The 27,916-nt window shown below is 38.0% G+C and overlaps 1 protein-coding gene and 1 long non-coding RNA gene across 3 annotated transcripts in view; both read left to right on the top strand.

Moving 5' to 3' along the window:
* BCL2 (BCL2 apoptosis regulator) overlaps positions 1-27,916 on the top strand; it is a 234,694-nt gene that overhangs the window by 25,433 nt on the left and 181,345 nt on the right. The gene's annotated exons all lie outside the window — the stretch shown is intronic.
* The window catches only part of LOC140501682 (uncharacterized), a 71,516-nt gene continuing 44,711 nt past the window's right edge, over positions 1,112-27,916 (top strand). Inside the window, exon 1 of the long non-coding RNA XR_011966321.1 lies at positions 1,112-27,481. This is a non-coding gene — a long non-coding RNA (uncharacterized lncRNA). The remainder of the gene's footprint in view (positions 27,482-27,916) is intronic.

Genomic DNA, 27,916 nt, shown 5'->3' with positions numbered 1-27,916 from the left:
TCTCTTCATTCTTGTGTTTGAAAGTCAAATTTTCTTTTCAGCTCTGGTCTTTTCATCAAGAATACTTGAAAATCCTCTATTTCATTGAAAGACCATTTTTTCCCCTGAAGTATTATAGTCAGTTTTGCTGGGTAGGTGATTCTTGGTTTTAGTCCTAGTTCCTTTGACTTCTGGAATATACTGTTCCATGCCCTTCGATCCCTTAATGTAGAGGCTGCTAGATCTTGTGTTATCCTGATTGTATTTCCACAATACTTGAATTGTTTCTTTCTAGCTGCCTGCAGTATTTTCTCCTTGACCTGGGAACTCTGGAATTTGGCCACAATGTTCCTAGGAGTTTCTCTTTTTGGATCTCTTTCATGCGGTGTTCTGTGGATTCCTTGAATATTTATTTTGCCCTCTGGTTCTAGAATCTCAGGGCAGTTTTCCTTGATAATTTCATGAAAGATGATGTCTAGGCTCTTCTTTTGATCATGGCTTTCAGGTAGTCCCATAATTTTTAAATTGTCTCTCCTGGATCTATTTTCCAGGTCTGTTGTTTTTCCAATGAGATATTTCACATTATCTTCCATTTTTTCATTCTTTTGGTTTTGTTTTGTGATTTCTTGGTTTCTCATAAAGTCATTAGCCTCGATCTGTTCCATTCTAATTTTGAAAGAACTATTTTCTTCAGTGAGCTTTTGAATCTCCTTTTCCATTTGGCTAATTCTGCTTTTGAAAGCATTCTTCTCCTCATTGGCTTTTTGAACCTCTTTTGCCAATTGAGTTAGGCTAGTTTTCAAGGTGTTAATTTCTTCAACATTTTTTTGGGTCTCCCTTAGCAGGGAGCTGATCTGCTGTTCATGCTTTGACTTCATGTCTCTCATTTCTCTTCCCAGCTTTTCCTCCACCTCTCTAACTTGATTTTCAAAATTCTTTTTGAGCTCTTCCATGGCCTGAGCCCATTGGGTGGGCTGGGACACAGAAGCCTTGATTTCTGTGTCTTTGCCTGATGGTAAGCATTGTTCTTCCTCATCAGAAAGGAAGGGAGGAAATGCCTGTTCGCCAAGAAAGTAACCTTCTATAGTCTTATTTCTTTTCCCTTTTCTGGGCATTTTCCCAGCCAGTGACTTGACCTCTGAATATTTTCCTCACACCCACCTCACCTCCTGATCCTCCCAGCCCGTGTTTGTGGTCTGAGATTCAAATGCTGCTTCCAGCCTCAGGGCTTTTGGCGGGGGCAGGGCTGCTATTCAGTATGAGATTATGTTCTGGTGCTGAGATCGGGGCAGGGCCACCTCTCAGGCTCAGTTCCCTCAGGGGGTTTATGCACAGACCTTCTGCAATGGATTCAGGCTCCCGCCTGCTTGGGGAGCCCCTGTCTGCAGCCGCCTCTCAGCTTCGACCTCCCGGGGGGGGCCTGAATTATGGGGGCACCCCACTCCCCTCTCGACCCGCCAAAGAGACTCTCTCACCCACCCCTGTCACCTGTGGGTGGAGGGACTTGTGCGGCCGCTGGAGATCCCGTCCCTGAAGCCTGCTCGGATCTGTTTCTCTCGGTGCCGCAGCCGTGGCCGCAGCAGGTCTGGGCTGGGCTTTGTGTCTGCAGCGCGACGGACCTTTTGCGAGAGGTTTGCAGATCCCTCTGTGGGTGGAGGGACCCGCGTGGCCGCTGGAGATCCTGTCTGTGAAGCCTGCTCGGATCTTTTCCTCTCGGTGCCGCGGCTGCGGCAGGGCTGCACTCAGCTCCCAGTCCCGGCGCCCAGTCCGCAGCGCGAAGGACCCCCCCGCGAGAGGTTTGCAGGTCTCTCTGGAACAGAAATCTCCCTCGCTCCAATGTTCCGTGGCCTCTGGGTGCGGAATTCGCAGTGAGTTACTTCCCTGTAGCCATTCTATGGGTTGTGGGTTCAGAGCTATGTGTATGTGCGTCTTTCTACTCCGCCATCTTGGCTCCGCCCCTCCTGAATTAACTTTTACAAAAAGATATTTACTTTAGGGTTATAGTAAGAATAAATATGCAATCCTTTTTTCACCTATGCCACCTTGATCTTTTTTGGCAGGATTGGTGTGGGGAAAGTTAGGCTTAACTTAGCTCAGTTCCCATGTAGCATTGGTCCCACCAAGTCCTATCCAGATGTGGCACAACCGCCCGATGAATCTTTAAACTCCTCCTAGCCTGGGCGCAGAAGGTCATCCTCAAAGCTTGCTTCCTGCTCTTCATGGTAGTATCAGTTGAGTAAGCTGATGGTGTCAGTGCATTTGCTTTATCCAGATTATACTTATATCTAGAAAAAAAAATCCATGCATTTGAAGCTTCCATATAATTAGAAATATTTAAGTTCCTTAGTAAAATTCACCATTGCATTTTTATGGAAGAAAAAAATGCCCAGGACATTTGCAATTCAGAAAAGATTACTGTCCAAATATTGTGCATTTAATATTGGCTGTGTTTTGCCTTTGAAATTCTGTAGTAAAAATGTGGAAAAGTCTTTTTGCTCCTTTCCTCATTTTCCCTGGTCTTATTTTAGACTTGAACTTTGTGTTCTTTCCGTAGTCCATAGGTGGGATGGTCTGTCATCCAGTTTTACAATATGGTAATGGATCTGTTTTTATATTTAGCTGTAAATTTCATAATTCTTGTAAACAAGCCCACCTACAACATTCACTCTGTATCAAGGGAGAGTGTTGTTTCCATCCCTCTTGGTTTAATTTGGATGCATTTGGCATAGAACAGCACGTTATTTCCACAATAACATTTGAACAGGATGCCTGCTGTGTTGATATGCAGGTCTAAGTGAGTTTTACCATGTGCCAGGAAACTATGTTCTTAAAAAGAAGGCTGAATACTAAATTCTGAACATAATATGAAGTAATCATGCTCCTTCTCCATTCTGTTTTGTTCCCTGTTTGAGTTAATTTGTGTTAACTATGAATCGGTTTGAAACTTTTACTAAAAATTGAAGTTGGAAGGGAAAATAAAAAGCAGCAAAAATTTTGGGGGGTTGTTGGAGGAGAGTCCTTTGGGGTTTGTTTAATAAAGCACCTGCAAAGGAAAAAATGCACAAGCTGGTATGATTTTTTTAAAAGCTAAAACTTCATGACATTTTATAAGGAAGCAAAAAAAGGAAGGGAAATTATTATTCAGGGCAGTGGGACAATAGTAACCTTTCATTAAGTGAGAAATAGTTCAACTTCTGAACTCCCCAAACCCTGGGCTCAGTATTAGGTGCATGGAACTAAGCACCAGGTATTTCCTTTTTCTTGTATAGACTAGTGTTAGAAAACAAAGCAAAGCAAAATAAACCTTGGTAGAATGTAAATTGTAAGCTTTAATTTATATCCTGTAACATTCTAGTGTAATTTATTAGGGAGTCTTTTCTGTTATTTGTAACTTATTGAAAATGCTGACCAGTTAAAATTATTTAGATCTGTTTTCTTTATTTTTCCCTCTCCTCCCCTCTTCTTAAAGAAGGCTACAATTAAGCATGGATATGTATGCATATACATAAATTATCTGTGAACATACATATATATACTCATACACATGTATGTAAGACTCTACCATGCTTATTTCCTCCTGACACTGGTTCCTCAGAAGTTGAGTTGCATCTTCCTTTATAAGTCCAAGTCTTTCCATGTTTTCTCTAATCAATCAGCTCCTCGTTTCCTACACCACATCAGTATTCCAAACCAATACCAAGCTATCCAAAAGATTGTCTATGAAAAGTTTTTTCCCTCAATTTTCTGCAGTCTCTCTATTCGTGGCTACATAGATCTGTTTTCATAACAGTGGCATGAGTGACAAAGATAGAGTATAATTCCAGGAAAGTAGTTATGGATTCTGAGCCTATCATCAGAGCTACAGACTTTCATCCTACATGAAGGAAAATAATTTATTCTTTCTTTTTTCAGAACATTAGCAAATGAACACTGCATTTGTAAATCATTTGTAGAACTCTTGAGTGGAAGGTTTAGCATTCAGTAATACATCCAGAGCTTACTTATCTTGCAACTTTAATTATCTTAAGCACAAAAGAGCTTCTGAGCAACTAAAATAGATTTCACATGAAATAAAATCAATGCTACAAAGCTAAACACTTTACTCATGGACAGTAAAGAAAATTCCTCAGGCTCTTATTCAGATTTTGTTTGCTCCAATTTTATTGTAATTTCTAACGAACTTAGGACTGTGATTTCTTAGCCCACAGATGATTAGAAGCGGCAAATACAAAGAAGAAGTGCTTTATAGAAATGCCATTAAAATAGGTAAAGAAAGTTAAAAGCACGGCAGTCTTAGACTTAGTTAGATACCATCACCTCTGTGAAGCCTTTCCTGATATCTTCTCCCCCTTGCCCTTGCAAAATTTTCCATAGGCTATGTTTATCTGTTTAGTTTTATACTTTTCGCTAGAATATAAACTCCTTGAGGATGAGAGCCGATACATCTTTGCATTTGCATCCCCAGAATTTAGCACAGTGCTTTTGCATATAGGATATGTATAATGTTTATTTAATTGAAATGAATTGTAGTGCAAACAGTTCAGCACATCCCAGTGACCCCTAAGGACATCTTATAAAATAATAATAAAAAAATCACAGTTTAATAAAAGATGCAATAGTAATTGATATTCACAATGATAATCTTGAGTAATCAAGCAAAGGTTGGATCAAGGGATATACTATGTATGTTACAAATACAGAGGTAGCATCTTGTAGTATATAGGGAACCAGCCTTGAATTCAGATCTGTGTTCAAGTCCTTTTCCTAACACATACTAGCTGTGTGATCTTGGGCAAATCACTTACAGGCATGTCTCTAAGACTGTAAGTTGTAGACCAGGTGCCCGCCTGAATAAATATAGGAATTTTCTTGACCAGGAGCATCTTGATTAGGAGTTCCATATACCAATGTTATGCCAAGTTTGGTTCCTCACCCCTGGCCCCAACCTTGCACTCCCAACAAAACAATGAAATTGCAAAACTTTCTTCTTAAGAGGCCGAGAAGTATGTGATACATTTTGAAGGATTTTTATAAAATATGATTAAAATAAAGAGTTGAGACATCCAAAAGGATAAGCCTCAGTTATCTGGAAAATTCAGTTGTATGCAATGACTTCTTCCCCAAGGATGCTGAATTAATTGGTGCTGTTATACTTCTTTAAAACCATTCTACAGTGTCATAGAATAGTTGGTTTAGTTTGGGTTGGTACAAATTGAGTTGAATTGTACCTGAGGCTCAGTGATTTTTTTTTGTCATGCTTGCTGTTCTCATCCTAAATCATATGCAATTCAAAGTTGAGAAATACCTAGAAACTTGAGAGAACTGCTTTTCTTATATTATTACATACATGGACCTTTAAAGTAGCTAAAACCACTTTTGTGAGTGTATGTGTTGTTTCCCATTTTACGCATTTAAAAATGTGTTTTTATTAGTTTTCTTTTCTGCAATTTGAACTAATACATGTAGGTGTGAATGTGTCTTAATGTAAACACCAGCCTTTTTAAAAAAAAAAAATGAAATAAATGATTAAAAACATTACTTCAATTCATTGTGCTTGTCTTTTCCGAGAGGTTTTGTAGTGAAATGGTTGCTTTCTATTACTCAGGAGGTCTGAATACTGTTGGCTCAGGCTGTTCTGTGCTGTTCCTTCCTTCCTGCTACCCCACATAATCCACTTAAATGTGGGGGATGGGGAGTGTCACATAACAGTTCTTGCTATACTTGGGCTCCCCCATTTGAAGGCTGTTGTGAGGAAAGGACTTTGTAGCCTGTCAAGTGCTGTATCAGGATGAGCTATTGTTGAATGAACCAAAAAGCATTTGTTAAGCACCTACTAGGTGCAAAAGCACTGAGTTAAACCCTGGGGAGCAAATAGAAAAGTCAGACTCCCTGGTTTTAAGGAAGCCACATTCTCACAGAGAGCAGCAACACATAGAGATAGCTTCAAACTGAAAGTCAGATGCCTTATGGTCCTTATGGTACAGTAGCACAGGGGATGGTAATTCGTCTTTGAAATGTCATTTACATGAATAAAACCATGCTGCTTCCTGACGTTGAACCATTTGACAGCACCAGGGACTTTGATGGTGAGAACTTTATTTTCTCATCTTCAGTAGCTGTGGTTGCTTAGGAGAGGGCAGTTGTAGAACTGGCAGAGGAAATTGTCAGGTCATGTCTCAGTAAGGGTGGATTCTCGGGATTATATCTGGGCCAACCAAACTGGAAGGCAGGTTAGTGATCTAAGGCATACTGCTCTTGCCAGGACTTTTGGTTTCAGGGATCTGGGTTGCCTTAACTTTGGTCTCAAGGTAGAAAATGGTGTTGGTTTGACTGGTCTGGCACATAGAAACTCCTGACTCTCCCTCAGAACGGCTTGCCTACCCTGTGAGTTGCTTGGCAGTAGATAGATAGATAGACAGACAGACAGACAGATAGATAAATAGATAGATAAAATATTAAGCGCTTACTATATGCCAGGCACTATGCTAAGCACCGAAGATACAAATATAACCAATCAGGACTGTCTCTGCCCTTGAGGAGCTTTCTAATGGGGGAGTTGGAAAAGGGAAAGTGCAGAGGAGAAGATGAGAAAAAGAGAAATTGAACATTGCCAAAATGGTGGTCCAATTGAAGGAGTGTCATCACTAGGGATGAAGAAAAGGCCTCAGGGAGTAGGTTTCATAGTTGATGGAGATGGTTAGCTCTTTTCCAAAGGATTTGTTCTCTAAATATATCTGTGGGGACTGGGTTAAAAGCGGGGCCAGTGATTCCAGAAGCCCTGCTATTCTAGAAGGTCTAGAATTTATCTTTCCATCATTAGCACTTTGCAGTGGGTGTTTGTGATGGCAAATATAGCCAGTCCATTGTCCATTGGGTTTGTTCTACTCGATGACGTCTGCTGGGGCCAAGCTGGAAGTAGAGCCAGTGATCTGGGGGATGCTGTTATTTTCAGGGCTCTTGGGCCCTAGGGCCTTGGGAATTTAAGTCACTTAAACTATTTGCCTCAGTTTCCTCATGTGTAAAATGGGATAATAACAGCAAGAATGTTGTGAGGATCCAATGACATAACACTAGTAAAGTACTCAGTACAGTGCCTGGAACATAGTAGGTACTATAGAAATGCTTATTCCCTTCCCCTCTTGGATTTGGAGTCAAGAAGATGAATTCAGCTAAATATAACCTCATTTAATTCTCCTAACTACCCAATAATGTAAAGTTATTATCCCCATTTTACATTTGAGAAAACTGAGGCAGGCAAAGGTTATATAACTTGCTCAGAGTCACACAGCTAATGTGACACTGAATCTGAGCTGAAGTCTTCTCTCCAGGCCCAGTGCTCTAAACACTGCACCCTCTAGCTGCCTCTGAGGTTTGCGTATGTAGTTCAGAGATTTGTTGACTGTTTGTGAAAAATAGCAAGTGTCTGGTGTATAATTATGGCCCTTTGATCATATCTTTTTAGGTATTCCGCAGGTGCCAATCTTGTCACCTTTGGTGATATATGTTGCAGAGTTTCTATTGTTTTCTTGTTAATTTTCATGATCAAATAAATATTACCACTATCATTATCATAATCAGTGGAGGACTCATCCAAGTTTCAGTTTTTTAAAAAAATTTTTGGAAGTTCCAGCTGTTAAAAAAAAAACTACCCCTAAATCCAAATAATTTCAGTTAGTTAACATTTTCACTCTGGTTGTCCATATGTTGTCTTTTATTTCTACTACCCTACTTCCTTTTCCAATCATATGTATCTTCCTTGATAATATGTTTTTATTAGTTCTCTTATGTCAGTAAAAGATGGGGACATGATATAATGTAACCTGTTCTTATATTGCCCTTTGGATTCCGTGCAATTTTGATTTTTCTGAAACTGTGGCATTCTATGACTTACACCTATGGAGCACACTCAAGATAATATTGGGGTTGAAGAGACTGGCTTTTGTTAACAGCAAGATGTTGGGATCATTTAAAGCATCATAAACTTTTCCAAACTGTGATGGAACCATTCTCTTTTCTGGGACCTACTTTGTACATATGCTCCCATATTGATTTATATTTTAGCAGAGCTTTGATTTCATGGATGTAGGGCACTCCAGTTGAGTTCTGCCCATTTAGATTGGTGACTCTCTTACAACTGATAGTCTGGGGGAGTTCCCTGAGTGATGGAAGAGTCCAGTGTCTTGCTAGAGTAACACATCCAGTAGGTAAAAGCAGAACCTGAATCCAGGTTTTCCTCACTTTAGGGCCAACTCTCTATTGTCCATGCTATATTGTCTCTCTTATTTCTGTGAGTAGAATGATAGGAGTAGGCTTGTGATTTTGTTGGTATAGGGATCTCCCAGATAAGAAAACTCTGTCAATACAGGTTGACATTCTCTGCAACTAATAGTCTTAGAGAGTTGCCTAGAGCCCTGAGAAGTTAAATGACTTGCCCAAGATTGTGTTGCCAGTATGAGTCAGGTGGGCCTTAAACCCCAGGTCATCTTGAGCTCAAGGTCACTATATCATATTGTCTGTCATACATATAAGCAGGGTTACGTTTATGTGCTTTTGTATATGTATATAGGTATAGCATGTATATAGGTATATAGGTATATAGGTATATATGTATATAGGTATAGCATGTTTGTGATCTATACAGGTATAGTTTTGTTATTTGAATAAAGTAAATTTTAAAAATTAATCTAGTGCCTAGCTATAGGTGTAGCAAGCTCAGCAGCAAGTCAGTTCAAGAAACATTTGCAGATCACCTGCTGTATGAGTATCATGCTGTGTACTGAGAGAACTCCAAATTTGCTGGGGTCTTAATTTTATTTTTGCCTCTGACATATATATTAACTTTGTGACCTGAGTTCAAATGTGTCCTCAGACACTTAAATATTCTTTGATCCAGTGACATTCGCCTCTGTTCCATGAAAAAGGCAGTCCACCTCTCAGCTCCCAGGCATTTTCTCTGTCCGTGCCCCATGCCTGGAACATTATTCTCTGCTCCAAATACTGACCTTCCTGGATTCCTTTAAGTCCCAACTAAAATCCCACCTTCTACAGGAAGCCTTCTTCTCTTAATTCCAGTGCTTCTTCTCTCTTAATTATTTCCTGTTTATCTGTATATTGCTTTGTATATATATTTTTTGCTTATTGTCTTCCGCATTAGATTGTAAGTTCCTTAAAGGCAAGGGCTGTCTTTGACCTGTTGGTATACGCAGCACTTACCACAATGCCTGGCACAGTGGGTGCTTGATAAATGTTGATTGATTTTTTGAATGACCCTGGACAAATAGCTTCATCTCAGTTTTCTCACTTGTAAAATGAGAATAATAATAGCATCTAACTCCCATTTTGTTGTGAGGACAAAATGAGATAATATTTGTAAAGCACTTTGTAAATCTTAAAACATTCTATCAATGTTAGCTGTTATTATTATTTACATGTACACGTTGCTACTTCAAGATAGAGAATGTCATTGACATGAGTATCTCCACTCATGGAAGTCACAGGTTGTCTACAACATACTAGACGGTCTTCATGAGTTACTGGGGCCCCCAAAACCATTGCCTAGTAGCTAACATTCTGATAATTAACCTCCACATTTCACACCCATCATTAGGCCAGTACTCCAAGATTTTCTAGCTTGATAGGACCTGCTAGAGTTTGTATTCCTTAGCATAATCTTTGAGATCAGCATCCTCTCCACATTGTGATGAATCATCAGTCACACTGATCAGCCAATGAATCATCAATCATACTTTTGTGGAGAAATAATCCAAAGATATGCTAAGCAGCAGTAATATAGTCTCAGTACCACTTCCTTTCCAGTACAGAGGGCTGCATCAAAGTGCATCCTTATTATACTGGAATTTAGAATATAGTTCTTTAGAGAAGATCAACTCATGATCTAGGAAGAGTTGTGGCAGAGAGAAAAGGAAGGACTCTGAAGGACCTAAAGATGGCTTCTTAATGGGTCCTTCATCCCCCTACCCCCTTCACATTTGGCTTTGTCATTGAATTAATTTTGTTCCTTTTATCTATCTATCTATCATCTATCTATCTATCTGTCTGTCTGTCTGTCTGTCTGTCTGTCTATCTGTCTATCTTCTATTTATCTTTAGAAAGACTCATACTGCACTTGGGACTGTCATCTCTCATACCTAAAGGGAAGATGATCCATAATTATGTTGACACCTTTTCACTTTTGTGTGAGTGTGTGTCTTGTCCCCATTTTTTTCCTTTGCCCTATGCCTTGGTTATTATTAATAATAATACACATATACATATATAGTATTACTTTAGAAATAGGAGTATGTGTACATGCACATGTGCATGTTTTGCTGAGGAATAGATGGTTGTCAGTTCCATTTCCCAAGCTGCATCTGTTCTGGTATCCGAGAACCATGGCGTTCAAGTGTGTATGCTGTCATGGATCATTAGAGTCTGAACTGAAGCTGTGTTTTCCTGTTACAGGTCAAAGTCACATAAAATAAACTCTTGTCATAACAAATGATACAGCAACCAGATTACATCTAGGAGTTCCTTTACTGATCCACGGTTGTTAGGACGCTGATTTACATTTCAAGTTAGGAGGAAAAGGCCATGATTTGCTGACCTAGAATGAGATTCCGGTTTACTCTCCCTATATTCTGCAATGGTCTGCTGGAAATAGTTGGTGGAAACAGGGGAATGGGAGCCAGTAAAGACACTTTTAAGAACTCTTTGCTCTATCTGTATGCAAATTAACAGAATGTAAAGGATGTAGCAGTCATAGAGATCCAGGAATAGTCCTGCCTTTGATATATACTGGATGGGAAAGCTGGTCAAAGCGTGTAACTTCTCAGTGCTCTAGGCAGCTTTTGGAAACTATAATTAAAAAAAAGAGCCAACCTGCATTGATAGAGGGGCTTTCCTTACCCAGAATGTCTCCACACAAATGAAATTCCAGATCCAGTCTCTGTTCCTGTTCCTATATACCCAGGAAAGTATGTCTCTATGTATGTCCTCAGCAGTCTTAAAACTAAAACAGAAATGTTAATTTATAAGGTATTAATAATGTCTATAGTGGCCATGTTCACAGAGAACTCAAGAAAAGAATTCCACATGCCCAAAATGGATTCACTTATCTTCAAAGAGATAAATCCTACTCAAAGTTCTCACTTGTAGACAGCCCAGAGACACTATTTTTGGAATAGAAAGATTTGATACAAACTCTTAATACCTTTTTTAAAATCCTTTCTTTGGCCCCAGACTTTTTTTTAATGGTCATACATACTTACATTCATTCAACTGACAAATATTTACTACTCTGTAAATATCACTAGATACAATAAATAGCCATTGAGAAAATGGAAAGAGTGACCTTTAAATTGCTGGATTCAAAGTTCAGTGTTAACTATTATTATATCATGGAACTTTCAACCTTTGAAAATATTCCTTTTTATCAGGTCTAACAGATGTCTTGTCAACCAAGGATGTTATAATCTAGCATCATTCTACACTTATAAATACATTCAAAACATACGGAATATTTCCATTTTAATTTTTAAACTAAGTGCACATATATGTTTACAATTATGGCCAACAATTGATAAAGTCCAATATTAGCCTGAAGGACGGATTAATGTTTCTTATTCAGTATGAATATAAATCCAGATTATAGCCTACCATACTTTAACATGTGTATAGTTTAATTTACCAGCATATATATGTATATATATATACACACACATATGTGTGTGTATGTATATATATGTATGTATGTATATATGTGTGAATATAGGTATATACGTATATATATATATACATATATATATTCCTTCCTTCCCCTTTCTTTTTACTTTCTTTTTCCTCCCTGTCATCAGAATTACTTCCCTCATTCCTTACTTAAAAAAAATAAAGACCATTCATCATGAGTTCCCGCTATTTTTCTGTTCTTCATATCAAAATCTTCTGACATCATCTTTCATTCTTTCTTCCTTTTCTCCAGACTCTAAAAGGCTGATGACCCTTTGCCTTAACAAGGCTTTCCCTCTGCTTGTATCCTTGATCCTACCATTCCTATCCCCTCTGGGAGATTACATCCAAAGTAATTTTCCTCCTAATTTTATTACTTTCTCTATACTAGCTCTTTCTCTGATACCTACAAATAGGTCTTGGTTTCCCTCATCCCTAACATGACCGCTAAAGCTTCAAGCTTTTATCCTATATCTGCTTCCTTTCACAGCCAAACTCTTAGAAAACATGTCTAATTTTCTATCTCATTACTCAACTGAAACTCAAAGTTCAGTAATCTCATAATTGGACCTAACCCAAGGGTTTTGTCTCAATCCCTCCTCCTTGACTCACTCACTGCACATTTGACACTGTTGAGCATTCTTTCCACTTGGAAATTCTCTCCTTTTTGTGATGTCATAAAACTGTTTTTTTTCATGACTTTCCTCCTATTTGTCTGGCTATTTCTTCTCCATCTCCTTTGTTGTATTATTATCCATGTCCTGCCCCCTAACTGTGGCTATATCCCAAGGTTCTATTTCAGTCCTATTCTTTCTCTATAATCTTTCTTTTGGTGATCTCATCAGTTCTTGTGGGTTCAATCATCTCTATGCAGATGACTCTCAGATATCTCTCTCTCTCAAAAGGATTGTAAACACATGCCCACCCCAACCCTTACACACACACACACACACACACACACACACACACACACACACACACACACCATCTCTTTCCTAAACTCCAGCCTCACATTATCAAATAGTGATTGGATATTTTGAATTGGATGTCCTCTAAGTAGCTCAAATTCAAAATATATAAAACAGAACTCAATATCTTTCACCTTAATTCCACTTCTTTTTTGAATTTCTCTATATCTGTTGGTGATACCATCATCTTCTAGTTATCTAGGTTCCCAACCCTACAATCAACCCCGAAAATTTTATTCTCTTTCATCCCGTTTCTAATGAGTTGCCACGTCTCATCAATTCAACTTCCACATCATCTCTTACCTATGGACCCTCTCTCCCCTCTAGTTGAAAGTCTCATTGCCACTTACTTGAGCTATTGCAGTGGCCTTCTGACTAGTCTTCCTGCCTCGGGTCTATTGCATGTTCAGTCCACCCTCCATATTGCACAGATCTGACCACATCACTCCCATGTTCAAAATGTTGAAGTGGTGCCCTCTTGTCTCTAGGTTAAAATGAAAATGCCAAAGCCCTTTATAATCTGACTCCAGGCTACCATTCCAAAACTATTACACATTGCTACTTTTGCAGTAATCTGGATTGTGTGGTCTCATTAAACTGGCATACTTGTTTTTCCTTATACATTCCATCTCCTGACATCTTACTTTGGTACTGGCTGTCCCCCCCAGACCTGATAAGCACTCCCTCTTTACTTTTTGGAATCCCTTACTTCACTGAAGGCTCAACTCAAATGGCCCCTTGTCTCTGAGGCCTTTCTTGGTTCCTCCATTATTATTGCTTCCCTCCAACTGGCTTCTTTTTACCTTGCATTCATTTTGATTTTGCTTATATGTGGGCATCTTATTTCCCCTTTATTGGAAAGTAAACTAAGGGCAGAGAATGTTTCATTTTTGTCTTTATCTCTCTGCTGCCTAGATCCATAAATATTTGTGGATTGGTTGATTGAAGTAACACAAAGTGAATGTTTTGTGCTGTCAGGATACTGTCTGTTGTCCTGACATTTCTTCAGTAGCAACAGACCACTTCTCCAGAAAGAGAATGATAGGACAGGAGCTCAGCTAAGCAGGAAGGGTATTGACAGAAAGCACAGTTTAGACAGACAGGAGGTTGAGAATCAGAGAAACTTTCAGAGTTGGAAGGACTGGGAATAGAGAGAGGCCAGGCCAGACCAATCAGATAGGTCCAGGCAGTGTTCAGAATTTGAGAGGTCAAAGAGCCAGTCAGAGCAGCATGAGAGCTGGACTGGTTGCCTTTTGAGATTTGCTAGCTTCTTAATGGCTATGAATGGCCCTGGGCCCAAAGTTATTTATTATATTCGGAAGGAGGCCAGAAGCTTGTAGGTTATTCCTGCCCCTATGGAGGCCTGCCAGGGATGCTGGAATTACCTCACAGTTTAATTCATTCATGTACACATCTGTGTCAGTATTCTTGGAATCTATGCACTTATTTTTCTCTTTCTTTTATCCTCTTCCTTTCCTTTCATCATCCTTCCTCTTTTTCTTCTCCCTTTGAGGTAAATTCAATTTCTTATCTTACATCTCAAGAGTGTAGTGTTTGTTGCTCATGTCCCACCTCAATCACTGGAGGTGTTCCAGCAGAAGATGGATGACTGGCTTTCTTTTAGAGGTGTTGAAGGATGGCATTCATGCACTAGGGAAGGGGCTGGATTAGAATAGAGATATATGGGTATCTCCTATAGCTTTAAGCTCTCATCACTTAAGGTTACAGGGAACACCTCTGTATCTCTGAGGTTCTAAGATAATTTTCCACTCCCATCGTGTTTCCTGTCCATGACAGCACCCCTCTCCTGCCTCTTTTTTCTGTCCATGAATAATGACTTCATCCATTCTTTTCCTTTGAATTAAAAAATACTGCTAGAACTTAGGTTAACTTTTCAAAAATTTACTTTTTCTCTCATAAGTCCATATTCTCTTTTTTCCTCTGCAATGAGGTTAGAAAACAAAACACCACATACTTGGGTCTGTCTAACAGTTGTTTTTTTCCTTCTGAAAAGTCCCATGCCTGGAGAAAATTCCCTAACCAAAGCTAATAGGGCTGTCCTTTTCTATCTCACAGTATGCTTGGCATCTAGGGCACAGTTCCGGCATACTAACATTACTTTGGTTAGACTTGGAAGAGATGAATAATGACCCAGACAGAATCACTCAAGAATCGTATGGCAGAAGGTTTGGTCTACATACTCAGGCAGCTAAGGTGCTAATCAGATTCTGTGTGATCACAGAATAAGGGCTGAATTATTCTTTTCGTGTACTGTGTCTTAAGAATGACAGGATTTTTGCTGTGCCAACTTTTTTTTCTGTTTTCTACCATTCAAAACATACAGAAGTGTGCCAGATTTTGCAATTCTAGAGTAAGATTAAAATGAGCATTTAGAGACCAGTTAGAATGGCCATTCTTTCCAGGAAGTATGATACTTAAAACATCTTAACAAAGGATACCTATCCAGTCTTATTTCTTTGCATTGTGCTTCACCTTATCATGCTTTACAGATATCGTGGTTTTTACAAATTGAAGGTTTGTGACAACCTTGTGTTGAACAAATCTTTCAGCACTATTTTTCCAACAGCATGTGCTCACATTGTATCTCTCTGTCACATTTTGGTAATTCTAGCAATATTTCAAACTCTTCCATTATCATTGTATCTGTTGTGGTGATCGGTGATAAGCTATCTTTGATATTATTACTGTAATGCTTTTGAGGCACAATAAACTGTGCTTAATCAATAAATGTATGTGTTCTGACTGCTTCACTGACCTGCCACCCCCCATTTTTCTCCTCCTTGGGCTTCCCTATTCTCTGATATACAACAATATTGAAGTGAGGCCATTTAATGACCCTACAATGACCTCTGAGTGTTCAAATGAAAGGAAGAGTCCATCTATGCAGCAAACTTCATTGTTATCTTATTTTAAGAAATGGCCACAGTCATCCCAACCTTAAGCAGCCATCACTCTAATTAGTCAGCAGCCATCAACATCAAGGCACGACCTTCTACCAGCAGGAAGATTCAGATGATGATTTAGTGTTTTTAGTAATATTTTTGAAGAATTAAGGTGTGTACAATTTTTTAGACATAATACTATTGCACATTTAATAGACTGTGGTATAATATAAATGTACCTTTTATGTGCACTGGGAAACAGAATTTCATGTGACTCACTTTATTGTTACATTTACTTTACCGTGGTAGTCCTGAACTGGACCTACACGGAAGAGGGTTTCAATGAACTTCCTCCGTAATTCAGTAATGCATTTTAAAAAATACTATTTTCAAGAAGTAGTTCTTATTAAGTAACCTGAATTCTATCTACTAAATTTAAATAAATTTCCTCATATTTGCCTAGAAATGGGAAATGTTCCCCTTTTTAATTACCTCTAGAAAATATCAAGATAACTATTAATTCTTCCTTTTTTATCTTTTTTAAAGTGGAATAATCAATCCAAATTATAATTTTACCTTCTGCAAAAGTGGGAAATAGTATTGAGTCCTGTAGGATGAAATCTATTAATTGCCTGCTGATTGAGAATGATCTTGATAATCAGTTTTGTCATGCAGTCTCCTACCCAATTATGTACCTGTCTAACAAATAATTTGGCCTAAATCTTATTTTATTATGTTATTACTGCATATGCTATATGCAGTATCAAAAGTCTGGTAAAAATCAAGACAGTTACCATTTATCTTCTTCTTGATTTATCAGTATATTCACTTTGTTAAAGGATGTTAGATTAGTCAGTTAAACAATAAACACTTATTAATTACTACTTGCTTGGGATTCCAAGAACAAATTGAAACACTGAGAGTTTGGCATAGTGTCTGGCATATAGTAGGCACTTAATAAGTGCTTATTGACTTCCTGACTGCCAGAGCTTATATTCTATAAGAGAAACCAACAGTTCACATAGCCAGGTAAATAAAAAACATATAGAACATAAACCAAAGGTAATTTTTTTATGGATGTGGGGTGAGGAGGGAAGTGAGCAGCCAGAGAGATCAGGAAAGAGTTCATGTAGAAAGTAGCATGTGAGCTGAGCTTTACATGGAACCAGGGATTCTAAGACAAGGAGGTGAGAAGGAAACTATATTCCAGGCAAGAAAGATACCTGTGTTAACATGCCTGTGTAAAGGTATGGATCCCAGAAAGAGACTGCCATGTCTGAGGAGAAGCAAAAAAAGACCATTCTACTGGACCACAGAGTACATGAAGGCGAGTGGTATACAATAAGATAAGTAGTTGGAAGCTAGGTTTGTGAAGGGCTTTCAATGTTAAACAGAGTTTGCATTTGATCTTTGATTATTGAACGAGGGAGTGACATAGCCAGACCTGTACTTTAGGAGAATCTCTTTGGTGCCTGCGTGCAAGACAGATTAGAGAGGGAAAAGGAGACCAGGCAGGAAGAGACAAGTTAGAATCTAGAGTGATGAGGTTCTGAATGAGTGTGGTGGCCTTGTGAGTAGAGAGGAGGCTACCAATGTGAAAGATGTTACAGGGAGATAGTCAACAGAATTTGGCGATGGATTGGTTATGTGGGGCAAAGGAACGTTTGCATCTGCTGCCCTATTTGGTTTCGACTTTCAGGGACAGGTTGCCCCTCCCAGGATAAGCTTTATCTCCTCTGAACTCACCACCACACCACTGACTCAAGCCCTAACTGACTCCACCTCCCTCAGCCTATGTTCTTCTCTGATTGGAGGACAGAGTACCAAACTCCTCCCAGTGCCTTCATTTATAGTGGGCAGAAACTGGACTCAGTTCACCTCATTTTGCACCTGCTGCTCTACCTGTTTCAACTTCCTGGAACAAGAAGCCCCCACACCAGGTACCCCCTGGTGTCCTGTCTCTCTCCACTCCTTTGCTGCCTCTTTTTGTGTATTCTCTCTCCCTTTAGATTGTAAGCTCCTTGAGGGCAGGGAGCTTTATTTTTATTAATTGTATCTCCAGTGTTTAGTGCAATCCCTGGCATGTACTAGGCATATAATATATGTTTATTGGATTGGATTGAGGGAAAGTGAGGAGTCAAGAATCATTCTGAGGTGGGGAACATAGGTTATTGGAAGTGAACCTGAAAACATCTATACTTTATGGAGTCAGGAAAACTGGATTCTAGTCCTAGTTCTGTCATTTACCAGCTATGTGACCTTGGGCAATTCACTTTGCCTTTGTGGGCTTAAATTTCCTCTGAGAAAAAAATGAGAGTTTAATTAGATGACTCTTCTAGCCCTAAAATTCTAAGTATCATGTTCTTTCCATTGTATTTACAATTTGCTTGTCTGATCATTCTGTCTAGGGACAATAATAGATTTGTCTATTCCCATGTAATCCTCTTAGGACCCTGTTCAATTTAACTCTTCAAATTTCTGTCTTTAATTCTTGCCTATCTTGGGATCCAAGTCATTGGAGTCTGAATATCTGAATGCTTCTTCAGTCTATTTAAATAGTCTTTTGCTAGTTCTTACCCTACTTTCTTTTCATTCTTGCCTTCCTGATATGTGTTGCTTGTCCTTTCTATTTCACAGTGCACGTATGAATTGAGCGTGCTACTGGTTTTAAGAAACCTCTAGTTCTTTTGGACTCTAATTGCACTTCCTTGCCATGAAATTCTTCTAATTATTTACTTGAACCATTTTCTCGAATTCATTTGGTTTAGGATTCTGAGAAAAAGAAGGTGGAACATAAGCCAACTTCTATCAGTTTCACACTCTTTTCTCTCAAGGTTGTTTTCTAATGACCGTTCTCTACTCTTAAATTGAATACTTCAAATTTTAAAAGGCATCAATTCTAGGTAATTTTTCCCCACCATTTGTAAAGGGAAAAGTACTTTCACACTCACCAAGAATTTGTTATATAGTTTGACTGAAATCATACTTGATTTGTTTGGCTATTTTATATATTTGGTTTTGTACAATTTAACATGTACCTTTATATGTTTTCATGTTTGTATAGGGCAGTGCTGTTTGGTTTAAATTGTAATCTTAAAAGAGGATGAGGATGGTGTTTGCTTAACAGTCTGTACAGCATTCAGATCAGTTGATGTTTGATAGTTTCCAATGTAAATAATGACTTATAGTAAGTGGCAGGCGTAGATAGTGTATGTAATAGATGTCTAACTAATTGAAAGTTTATATAATTAATTGTTATTAAAATTTTGGTAAGAAGGCTGAAGATTTATTATAGTATTGGGTTTTTCTTTCTTTTACCATGTGGTAGCTTTTTCAAAGTCAAATGTGGGCTTTATCAACATTTTAGAAATTCCTTAACTATAAAATTGGCCAAGTAACTGAAAATTAAAATTGAGAATTACAGAAGGGAAATAAGCTAACTTGTTAAGATAAATGAACATTTGGAAGAAAATTAATTCAATCTTACCAAGTGATTCTTATGGAAAAAAAAACAGTTGTAGTATTGCATTATCCTTTTCTTTTCTTTCTTTCTTTTTTCTTTGTTTGTTTGTTGCTTTTTTTGCACTTTCAACCTGCAGCTAAATTAGGCCACAGGAAAAGGATGGTGTACCTTCAAAGAAACAGTTGGGTTGACAGTGTTCTTTATATTCGTGGAAAACAGCTGTGGGTGCAGAGGGTAGATGTCAAACATTTGTTCCATGCAAAGATAGGAAGACTTAGTTGTGAGACACATCAGTCTCTTGTGGGAGGAGTATGCAGTTGTGGAGTTGCATTATCAACATCTTAGAGGTTTTAGAAATGTGATGATTATGACCCTAGGAAAAAGATTCAGGTGGGATAGAGGTGGGAGGAGGAAAGAAACAGACATCCTACACAGCCCTTCTGTCTCATGTTTTCTTGATTCTGGTAACTGGAGATTAAATAAATTAGGCAGTTCTTTTCCATTATCTTCTACCCATTAGAAAGTACTGCTTTACATATCTTCTTTTTCCTGCTGAGTGAAGCACTAACTCAGACTTCTAGAGGAAATCTATAGAAAGTAAAGGGTTACATTTCCTTCTTTCCATCATGATGGTCAACTCAAATGAATTTTTAGCTTTAGAATTGTCATTATTTTGGCAAAACTGATTACTGACATATACTTCATTATGAATAATGAGCTCTTTAATGCACTATAAATATTAATTTCAGTTTATCATAGGATCATAGATTTAGAACTTGAAGTACAGTACCTTCTTTTTTGGTGGGAGGGATTAAAATGAATTCAGTTTAAAAAAATTTTTTTCAAATGTTTTTCAGTGAACAAAAATTTGTTTTTCTTTCCCTCCATTGTATTCCCCCTCATTATTACAATGCACAGTCAACAAAACATTGTCCCTCATTAGCCATGTCCAAAAAGCATATGTCTCATTCAGTCCACTGAATCCATCATCTGTCAGGAAGTGGGTAGCATGTTTTATCATCAGTCCTCTAGAATCATGGATGGTCATTGCGTTGATCAGAGCTTTGAAATCTTTCAAAATTGTTTGTCTTTACAATTTTTTTTGCTATTGTATAATTTTTTTCAGGTTCTGTTCATGTTACTCCGTTATCAGTTTGTGTAGATCTTCTCAGTTTTCTCTGAAACTGTTCTTTGGTAATTTTTTATATCCTGATTGTATTGCATTGCATACATATTCCATAGTTTCTTCAGCCATTCCCCAAAGGGTGGGAGTTCCCCTAGTTTTCTTGACCCTCACACAAAAAAAAACTATTATAAATATTTTTGGACATGTGGATCCTTTTCCTCTTTTGTTGATCTCTTTGGGGTATATACCTCAGAGTGGGATAGCTGGGTCAAAGGGTTATGCATAGTTTGGTAACTTTTAGGGGTAAACTTTTGGTAGTTTCAAATTGCTTTCCAGAATAGCTGAACCAATTCAAAACTCCACCCACAGTACATTACTGTTTCTGTTTTCCAACAGCTCCTCTAATCTTCTTCATTTTCCTTTTTTATTAACTTTGCCAGTGTGATGGATGTGAGGTAGACTCTCAGAGTCACTTCAATTTGAATTTCTCCAGTTATTAGTGATTTGGAACATTTTTTACATGACAATTGAGAGCTTGGGTGTCTTCCTTAGACAACTGCCCATTTATATCCTTTGACCATTTGTTCATTGGGAAATGCTGTCTACCTCTTTTTGTAGTAAACAGATTCAGAGAGGGCAAGTGACTTGACCAGATGTTATATAGGTAGCAAATAGAAGTGATAGGAATCAAAACCATATCTCACTCCATCTGCTGCCACATAGTGGCATAAATTTTCTTTTGCTTCAAAGACTTATGAGTGAATGAAGAATTAAATTTAATTATTTATTTTATAGTCCAGTCAATACTTCTAGCATTCCACAAGGCCCTCTTTGACTTCGTCTCTGTTGTCTTTATTTGTTTTTTTCTGTTGTCTTTATACAACTTCCCTGGGTATTTTCCTTTATTTTTGTAGCTTCAACTATCATATCAGTCTATGCCAGGAGTGGGAAACCTGTGGCCTCAGGGCCACACGTGACCTTCTAGGTCCTCAAATGCGGCCCTTCGACTGAATTCAGACTTCACAGAACAAATCCTCTTAATAAAAGTATTTGTGTTGTAAAGCTTGGATTCAGTCAAAATGTCACATCCAAGGACTTAGAAGGCCACCTGTGGCCTTGAGGCTGCAGGTTCCCCACCCCTGGCTATCTGTACTGTCATTCCAAGCTCCACCTCTTGGTCAGTTTCCTGGTTGACATTTCCACATGGATGTATCTCCAAGACTTCAGACTTAACATGTTTAAGATCAACTCATTTTCTTTCCCCCAAACCAGTTCTTCCTCTTGATTTGTCTGTTTCTGATAATGATGCTGTTTATCCAGGTTTGAAATCTTGATGTCATCTTTGGCATTACTGTATTCATTGTTTCTCATATATGTCACTAAAATCCTCTTCATTTTCTCTTCTCAGTACTTTTCACATGTGTCATTCATTCATTTAACAAACTTTTATTAAGGATGCTATATGAGGTCAGTGCCTTGATGAAACTTCCTTCCTTTCTGTTTTCACTGCTACTGTCCTAGTTTAGATCCTTCATCATACTTGCCTAGATTGTATTACAACCACTGATATTTGATTCATCTTTCTAAAGTACAAAGCACATAAGTGAGCATATCCCTTCCACTCAGAAGCTTTCTGGAGTTTTTCATTGTGTGTTGATTAAGATCAAATTCCATTTTGACATCAAAGATTTCTATGACATGGTCCCAGTCTACCTTTCCAACTCTTACCTCTTCCTTTCAAAATCCTGCTTATTCTTCAAACCCTAACTCAAACATCTTGGTTTCACAAAACTTCCCAGATATGGCCAGATTTGAAAGTAATCGCATTTCAGAACTCCTCTAGCATTTTCTGTCTACCCCTATCATGGTACAAATTGCCTTGTGTTACATTCTTATGCCTTATTGGCAAGGGAGCTGATGGAAAGTGTAGCTTTTCTCAACTGAAGAAAGGGACCAGAAGATCATAGGAAGTGGAAATGTAACATTCAAAAAGTGTGAAAGATATAATTTCTGGGTAATTAATCATTTTTATTAATAATGCTAGCATTTTATTAATAAAAGATTCCCTCTTGAATGCCAAAGACCCCATCATGGCAGTGGGCTCACAGTTTATATGTCTAGTGTTTCTAGTGATGGCAATCAACTCTGATTGGTTAACAATTAATGAGAGAATAAATATTATGAGAGGTGGGTTATATTACACTGAGGGTCTTGAGGTACATGACACTGAGCACCCAAATCTTGGTCAAAGAGTCTTATCAATATATATATATATATATATATATATATATATATATATACATATGTACACACATATGTATATGTATATATATGTGTATATGTATATCTCTCTCTATATATATCTCAAAGAGGGAATCTACTTCTACCCCACACCTCTCTGACCAAACATAATGAACAGAAATTCATCAATTCTCCTAAGCTTAGAATTTTTTTTTGAGTGTAATTGGTTAAATTCTAGCCTGGGTAAGTCTTTGTCCAAGACTTCTCACGTTGGTTGATTTCTGGATAAGGAATTAGAAAGGGGGAAAATCCTTGACCCCAATACAATAATTAATTATCGAATACAAGAGAGAAATAATCATTCATAATAATAAATAATAAATTAATAAATAATCTTAGAAGCTACTGGGAACTGGTAAGCCCAGAGTTCACCTGGCCAATGGTTAGCCACCTTCAAGGGAATGACACTACTGTCCTGAACTAATTAGAATTACAGGCGTTTGGAGTCTTCTCAGACTCACTTGACCTATGTGGATAGAATTTGCTGTCTCGCTGAGACCTAGTCATTTTATTCCCTGTCTACCTCTTCCCTTCTCTATCCCTTGGTGAACTGATTACTTGCTCCAAGGAATTTCCCGCTCTTTAAATCTTGCCTGTTTGCTGCCTGTACTTTTATAATGCACTTTATCTCTTGGTAAAGAGAAGGTAGTTTTCATTGCATTCTGAGTAAGTTTTTGCTGTAAATTAATGGACCACACCATGGGGAAGAACACAAGGGAATTCTTAGACCCAAAGACATAGTCTTAACTGTGAGGCTTCATTGAAGCTTTCTCTTACTCTTTCAAGACAGAGATGTTCTCCACCCCTAGAATTAATAAAAGGTATTATCTCCTCTGTTATATTGTAAACTTCTTGAGGATAGGGAGCTTTCATCATCTTTGCTAGCTCCTTAGCACCCAGTACAGTGTGTGCAGGTAACAGCTTCCCAGAAATATCTTTTGAATGAATGTTAGTTGGTACTTTGGGTAGCCTGTCTTTTAGATCTTGCTAAAGATGTCTGTCATCCAGCTTCTTTCTAAGCATCTCCCTCTCTCTCTCTCTCTTTTTTTTTTAACATACTTTATTTAATATCTGTACCTTTGAGAGAAATGATTATTTCTCTTTTACATTAAAAAGCAATTGTTGAATTAGGACCAGAATTTTTTCAGAAACCTGTAGGTTGTTCAGTCTCCGAAGGACATTGTTGATAGATGAAATTGCCCAAATCTTCTGAGTAAATGCTTTTCGATCCTGGGTAGGAGAACCCACCTTTACAAAGCATTTAATCTAATTTAGATGAAATCTGGCCCATTGTGTTCTAGTCAGACAGCTCTGAGTAATCAAAGTCAAGGTCCCCACCTCTCATTAGAATAGGTCCACCTCTCATTATACTGTTCATTCTCCTCATTAATTGTTAACCAATCAGAGTTGATTGCCACCCTCCAGAACAGTCAGTCTTCCAAGAACATATAAGCATTGAATGGGTTCCATGAAGGATCTTTGGCATTCAAGAGTATCCTTGATCCCTTTAATTAATTGTCTGCTAGCATAATTAGTAAAATGATTAATTACTCAGAAACTATGTCTTTCAACCTTTTTATCCATCACACTTTGGAGAACCAGGAAGCAATTCATGTTAATAATACTTGAATTGGAATCCACTGTTACAGCTTTGTCCCATTTCTATCTTTATTTTCTAGGACATTTGCCTCTTGGATAGCTTAGCTTACAAGTGATACCTTTGAAGTTCTGTAATCAAAACTTTGATGTGTGCTCTGGTCTTGCTTTCAGTTTCCTTAGAACTATAGGCCCCTTTTTAGGGTCCCAGTTTAAGTATGGATGGCGGGTAGAAACTCCCATACTGGGAGCAATGGACATTATCCTGGCAGCCTTCCAACAAGGCAGTAAATAATGTCATATTGTCAACTTTTAGGTCACCAGTAAAGGACTCAGTGCACAAAACTATGATCATAAAACATGGTTTTAATGTCCCCCTCCTAGATCTCTATATTTTGAAAACTGTTTATTCCATGTAGTTTGGAGATAATGAGGACGTGGTATAATGACATCTATTAAACACATTCTCAAATTTTTACAGAGAAGTATTATTTCCTGGTGATTGTGGGCAACTGTTATTGTCATTATTGCTATTACTGTTTATGGACAAGGATTTATTATTATTATAGATTTCAGAATGTAGACAGAAGAAATAAAAGTCATGTAGAAACCCCTATGAAATACAGATCATCTCCATTATTTTGTCTGGGACTGGTGTGGTGCCAAGAACGGTACAATTTACTGAGCCTTCAGAAGATGAGATTGCATTCTAATGTTTTTATTTAACTATAAAAGTCAGTTATTTTATTCACCCATGGAACAACCTAAAGAATTTAAATATAAAAGAATAATAACTGAATGGTGACTTTTCCTAGGATAATTTCCCCTGGAACTCCAGTAAATAAAGAAAAAGACAAAATGAATATCAATAAAGATAATTCCTTACCAGGATAGCCCAGTTTACACAGTAACATTTTTTAAAAATGCAATCATTCAATCAATCAATAAATGCTAATTTTACAGTGCCAGGCTAAGTTCTGGACATACAAAGAAAAGCAAAAGAGAGTCACTACCCTATCTACCCTATCGAATGAATATGCATGGTTTTTTTTCTCTGTTTAAAAAGAATTGCAGATCCCAAGTCCTCTAAACCCTTCCCTTTCGCCTCATATACCCACACATAAACTATACTAAGTCTGTGTGTTGTAACTTTAGGTCAAACGGCCTGGGTTAGTCTAAAGAACTGACGAGAATAGGTGGGAATCTCATCTGTGAGCACCCAATTACTCTGGATGCTCAGTAGTTTCCTTCCCTAGCAAATGGTTATGATGTCCCTCCTCTTCCCACCTTCTCTTTTTCTTCTGCAACACAATGACTTCTATGTCCGAATGCTAGGGAACCAGCCCTCCTTGTCCTATGAGGCGTGGGTAGCCTGAATGACAAAAATCATTTAGAGTGGGATTCTATGCTGCCATTTGAAGACGGCTGAAAACTGACCATTATCTCATTTCCCCCCCATTTCATTGTGACTGAACATTACCCCAAACTTAGTAAAGATGCTAGCCCCTTGTGCTCATCCCCTTCTTGATTTTTGTATAAGTATTCAAACTCCAGTTGCAACTCACTACTGTCCTCTGGGCTCTGTGTTTCTGCACGGTCTTATGATTTAAAAAAAAATTATAATATCTGACAGATCTTGACTGGGTTAAAATTTGCCATTGGGAGACCTGCTTCTTGATGACTATTTCAGAACACTTGCTGTTGTACAAATATGGAACCTTCCTAGATGTTTGCTTTGTGAGACAATAGCTTATAACGTGCACTAGTGTGAACAGGATCTCAACATTCTCTTTTCCTTTTTGGAGTGAGACTCTAGTCCAGAGAAATTCAACCAGGATATTACGATCTGGAGGGGACTTTGAAGCACCAGAGTGTTTTCTTATTAGCACCACTTCTCTCCCTTTATTGAAGGTACATCCCTAAACAAATGCCTCCCCTCCCCCAGCCATGTCATCACTCATCAAAGCACCGGAGAACGTTATTATTAGGATGACTTTTGGTTAACCAGCTGTAGCTAGAAAATAGGAAATCTTTTGATTAACTGCCAACTACACAAAGGATTGACTCAAATTTGCTTGAGGCCCAGAAAAATAAGGATTACTTCCTATTGCTGCCTTCTCTGAAATACAGGTTTTCCCACTGGAATAGGAAAACAAATGCCCAGTTTATTTTTAATGGGTTCTTGATCTACCTAATCCTGTGAAGTACCAGGAAATTCCATGGAAGTCAGTCTGGTCTCCTGTTAAAGAATTCTTTGAATCCTCTAAAACAAACTTTTAAAAGTTTATCCTTTAGCAGAAAAAGACCTGTGGCTAATTAGGTAAACCATCAAACTTGAAATTCTGGAGCTGTGAATTCTAATTTCTGCTCTGTTCCCCTAGGGGCTCTGTTATTGAACAGTTTCTTTTTGTACCACGTAAGTAATTTGAAGATTTGCTTTTAAGCACACTCTCCAAATGCTGGTCTGCCTTTTCTCAGTTGTAATGTCCTTTAGGTAAGCAGTAAGATAATTCCTGGTATTGTATGGTTAAAGTCATTGTTTATTTTAAAGCTCCAAAAAAGGAAGAGGAGATATAGTACATTTTTATCCTATGAACAGCCAAAAAATATTTTGAAGTCAAGAATATAAACAGTAAGGTCGGTAGTGTTTTATTAGGCACTTTGGCAACAGACCCTCCCTCCCAAATAGAAATTTGGCCCCCAAGCTTCAGAAGGGCAAGCCAGTTTTTTTTTTCTTTTTCTTTTCTTCCCCCCTCCCCTTCCCTTTTTTTTGGGTTAAAGAACAGGAATTAAGAACTGGAAAAAATAAAAACTCTTGAAAGGTTCGGTTCTAATGAAATTAGAAAATCATCCTCAAAAGTGTCCAGTGTCTCTGAGAACTGGGCTTTTCAGAACTTTGAAATGCCATTAATTTGGGCATTTGGTGTTTTCTATGCCATGTTTATAGCTCTAGGTCCTAGTGCCAGCAGTTTTCTGCGCCTCGTTACTTAGGAGGCAAAACTGAAGAAGTAGTAAGGGTGGGGAGGGGCAGGCGGAGGCAATGTCTTGAAAGTTTCAGTAATTGCAAAATGAAGTTAAATAGAGCATTCAATAAAACTACTTCTCAGAATTGATGGAGTACTTCTCAGAAGGGAATCCATTAAGTCTGGTTTCTCTAAAGTAGTGGAAATCCCAGGAACAAAAGCCAAATGCCTCGAAATTAAGTTACTGGAGAAATTCTGAATCGCTGAGGCCCCGTAACTTACAACATGTAACAAAGCAGCTGAATGTTCTAAAGTCTGTACAGTTGAAATAGAATAATATATTCAGGACATATAAAGCTTATATGGATTATAAACACCATCCCAGCTATAACGAAGATCCAGTGCCTATTCCGGAAGCCAACAGTGGACTGAAAAAAGGCCAAAGCAATGAATATATGGTATGTTGAGTATGCTGTATAACATACAATGCATTATTTAGAATTGTGTTAGATCAACCTTAAAAGGAAGCTTACCAGTCCTCCAAAGTACCAGACTGACCTTATCCTGGTGGGAAGAAAAAGAGGAGAAGAATATAGGAAATTAAACTTCTTTACCCTAACCCACCCTAGTTTCCTACTCTATTACTAATTCCTTATAAATCACATGGGTAATTGAGCAGGTGACTGTTTGCAAACTTTATTTTTTTAAATAAGAAATTCAGTTTTTAAAAATTCAGTGAAACCTGTACTGTGTAGGGAACTAGAAAAAATGAAATAGTGCCTGTCTTAAAAGAGCTTACCTTCTACTTTTCACTAGAGTTGTTATTACCTCTAACTATATATAATAACATACATAGCCTTAAAGAATTATCTGATAGGAGTTCCTGTTATCTT

Source organism: Notamacropus eugenii, chromosome 4 (genome assembly GCF_028372415.1).
Source record: "Notamacropus eugenii isolate mMacEug1 chromosome 4, mMacEug1.pri_v2, whole genome shotgun sequence".
In the NCBI taxonomy this organism is placed as follows: Eukaryota; Metazoa; Chordata; class Mammalia; order Diprotodontia; family Macropodidae; genus Notamacropus; species Notamacropus eugenii.
This window is presented reverse-complemented; position numbering and strand designations above follow the sequence as displayed.